A 4,502-nucleotide genomic window follows, 5' to 3' on the forward strand; every position below is an offset into this window, starting at 1 on the left:
GTAAAATCATATTCTTTGTATTGACTTTTATATATATGCTTTTGTATATGATTGTTGATATTAATGTTGTTTATTGTTTCAGAAATTAAGTAATGAAAACCGCAAGAGGGCGTCCAAGCCTTTATATCCATACCGAGGTTCTCAAGCGGGGTATAGAGGAATCGAGGAAAGAATTGTAAGTATTGTTAATTTGTACATTATTGGTTATATTTTGTATGCATATATATCTAATCACATTATTATTGATTATGTTTTGTTAGTTGGAGAACAAAAGTGATACACCTATGACTCCACATGAAGTAGAACTCGATGTTCTATGGGTGGATGCCCGTAAGAACAAGGATGGTGTCATTGACAATGAGGAAGTTCAAGAAGCGGTAAGATGTGTTGTAAGTGCTCATATTTTTTAATTATACTTAATTTTCGTACTTTATTTAACAAAATATGATTAATTAACATTATGTTTTTTCTTGATTTGTCAGACTGCCCTAAAAGAAAAGGAGGCAAACTCGAATAGTCGCCTAATACTTGACAAAGCACTAGGACTGCCTATCTACCCTGGCCGTATCCGAGGTGCAGGATTTGGGTTTAGCCAACGGACATTTTTACCCCATCCAAAGTGGGCAACCAAAGCCCAAATGAGCCAGTTTCAAAATCAACTAGATGGCCTCATACAACGGTTCAACGAATTTGAGCAATCAATGAAGGCGAAGGAAGCTGAGTGGCAACGACTACCTAGTAATGCTGCCATTGTTCCTTCAACCGTCAATGAGAGTTGCACTACACATGCACCTTGTAACACCCCAGTAATGTCATGCGACCTCCCTGGCCCATGACGACACTGAGCGTGTCACCGGTAACACCGCAGAAATGTCATGCGACCTCCCCGGCCCATGACGACACTACGCATGCCACCCACCAGCTTAAATACTCCCTACAGTAATTTATTCCCCACAAAGGGGAGCCTCCCGCGACTCGAACCCATGACCTCAGGGATAAATGGTCATTATGCACATGGTAGCGACTCATGTGCATAATGACCATTTATCCCTGAGGTCATGGGTTCGAGTCGCGGGAGGCTCCCCTTTGTGGGGAATAAATTACTGCAGGGAGTATTTAAGCTGGTGGGTGGCATGCGTAGTGTCGTCATGGGCCGGGGAGGTCGCGTGACATTACTAGGGTGTTACACACCTTACAACATTCCCATTCTGATTCCTATTCCTGGGGTAATTTAGTTAACTTATTTTAATTTACTCGTTAACTAATTATATGTTTTAACTTACGTACAGGGAATCAGTTCTTGCAAACTTTTCCTAGATACCCCAACTAGCCGAGTAGTGGGTGTTGGGAAAGTGCACAAGTTGGCTGATGCTATGCTGCATAATGCACGTATTGCATGCCGTCATGTGAAGGTCTCGATTGACATTGCAATCGATGATAATGCGTTGCTGCCAATTCCTCTCGATGAGGATATCTTCACAGTTGGAGGAGCTATAAGCACTTTTATGGCTTGGCCAGTAGACCTTGTTCAAGTAATTCCTCCTAAGGTATGATTTTTCACCTTAGGCTCACTCATATTATATATATTGGTCTATAATTGATATATTTTTATTGAATATTTTAGGAAATTCCATCCCCAGTAGCACCCAAAAGTCTAAGCCATCTTCGGGGGATGTGAGCTCAAAGCCATCTACTGGGGATGTGAGCTCCAACAAGACTACCAACTATTATACTCAACTGATGGAGCATGTACAGAAGATGGGAGATGATATGATAATTATATCAATTCCCGAGGAGGTCTACGGGGATAATTTTGATGAATATATTGGCATGACTGAAGTCCAGGATGTATATAAATGTGATTGTATAGGTGCAAGTGTTGTATGTATATATATGAGGTAAATTATGTTTTCTTAATTTCTCACTAATGCATGGTGGTGTGTTATAATTAACTAACAATTGTGTTATATATATATTAGGTACTTGTATGAAAAATTTATTAAGGTAAATAAGAAAAAGTTGATGTTCATATTCCCATCAATCGGGTCAATGAAGAAATATACTACTTTGACACATTGGCACGTGGTGATAGGAACAACTACGTCGCTATGAAAGATATGTTTTCTAAGTAAGTGGACTACTCTTTTAAACTTTTAGTTACACTTTCACTTTCCTAGTTGTTTATTAATTAAGTACATTTTCTATTGTTTAGTGTGGTGAAAGTTTACAAATTGAATAATCGTGATAGAAACAAGTTACCAAATTCCAACAAAATCAAGTGGACTCGTATTGGCACAAATCATCTCAAACAATTATATGTGTAATGACCAACTAATATTATGCTTATATGCTTACTTCATTTTAATTGTAGACACCTTACTAAACAAACAATGTAGGTTGCGGTTATTACATGTTGAAATTCATGAAGGAGATCATTAAGTAGTGGTCAACTAATGAAATCAAGTTCGTTGGCAAATCATATACAGATGACCAAGTCAACCACATTAGAGAACAATGGTCAAAGTTTGTACTTAGTTTAGTAGATTAGTTTTCCATAGATTGTAGCTTAGGGAATTCAATTAATGTTCAATGTAATGTATATGATTTGATCTATGTAATATATGTTTATGTAAACAGTGTAATTAATGTTCAATATATAAATTCAGTTCAAATTCAGTTGTGTTCATATAGTTATCATTTAGTATTTTTGTATGCATTCACTTTATTGTTATGTTCTGTTTCGGTATCCATTAGAGTATTTTCTGTTGTGTGCGTAACTTTGTAGAATTAGGAACAATGGTCTTCGACAACGCTTTTGTATGATTGCACTGTTGTTATACCCATACAACATCGTTTTTTTAACAATGCATTGTTGATTACGTTAAATTCAACAGCGCATTCTCAAAAAAGCGATGTTGCTTTCGTTGAATATAACAGCGCATGAAGAGAAAAGCGTTGTTGAATACTTATCTCTCATTCATTCTCTTTTAGCTATACAACAGCGCATGCAGTAAGAAGCGTTGTCGATATAATCAAAATTATTTCCTCTGCACTTAATCGCTTAACACAGTGCTTAATCGATTAATTCTTGAATGTTATTTATTGTCATTATTAATTGTTCTATATATTTAATTAATTGTCATTAATCGAATGTCATAACATAATTACTAATTTGAATTTCATTAAAAAAATGAATTAGTAAAAAAATTATTATATCTTCCACAGCATTTCCTTAAGATTGCGATGTGGAACACTTACCTTCATATTTGAATGGGGAGTTTTTCCACATCGTTTCCTTTAGGTTGCGTTGTTGATTAGGTATCATTGACAGCGACTTCTTCTTTATGCATTGTTGAAGATACTACCAAACCTTAAAAATTAAAATGTTCCCGCATTCTCACACATTCATCAACAATCCCAAACTCATTTACTCAGCAGAGAAACGCATTTACTCTCAAAATCGACCTCGAAAATCATTCAACCTCAAAATCATTCACTCATTCAACACCGAAAATCATTCAACACCGATTTCGAAAATCCTTCACTCGTTTAACCTCAAAATCATCATTCACACATTCAACACCGAATTGAAAGTGAGTTTTTCTTATAGTTATTTGCCTTTTTTAATTACATTATATTTAGCTTTTATTGAGTTATAAATATTTTCCTTATAAATGAGTGAAACTTACATTATGAGTTAGGGTTCTGATCATAATAATGTTTCCGACTCATTTAGCTTACATTATGAGTTAGGGTTCCGATCATAATAATGCATTTGCTCTGCTTGGTCAGCTTAACTCCAAGCCTTAGGGATTTATGTTCATTATATTTTTTTGTTAATAGAAAATGGATCGAAAATGGATGAGTGCCAATCGATTGACGATTGAGTATGAAGAATGAGCGAAATCATTTGTTAGGTTTGTAAATGAGAATGCTGAAAACCCTAATAGAATTCTATGTCCTTGCTTAAGATGTTGTTACTCAAACCAAAATTACTCCAAATGAGTTCAAAGGTCATTTAGTGTGTCATGGTATTGATTAAAGTTACACATGTTGGACTAGACATGGTGAGACGAGAGGCGTTATGGATTGTGATGATGAGATGCATATGAAAGACAACTACACAAATGCATATGAAGATGATCGTTTCGAGGAAATGGCAAACGTTGTCGAAGAAGATCTTTAGGATTGTCCTAAATTCACAAGATTGACAGCAATGTCAAGGTTGTGTAAGTTAAAATCTGTTAATGGATGGACTGATAAGAGTTTCACCGACTTGCTTGCACTTCTGAAGGATATGTTGCCAGAAGATAATGTGCTCCCTTCTCAAACCTATGATGCAAAACAAATGTTATGCTCCATATGCATAGACTACACTAGGATACATGCTTGTGAAAATGATTGCATCTTATTTTTTAATGAGTATGCTTCATTAAAGTTTTGTCCTAAATGTAATGCATCACGATATAAGAAGGAAGACTCAATTCCCAAAAAGGTTGTAT

The sequence above is a fragment of the Lupinus angustifolius genome, chromosome LG02 (genome assembly GCF_001865875.1).
Source record: "Lupinus angustifolius cultivar Tanjil chromosome LG02, LupAngTanjil_v1.0, whole genome shotgun sequence".
Lineage (NCBI taxonomy): Eukaryota > Viridiplantae > Streptophyta > Magnoliopsida > Fabales > Fabaceae > Lupinus > Lupinus angustifolius.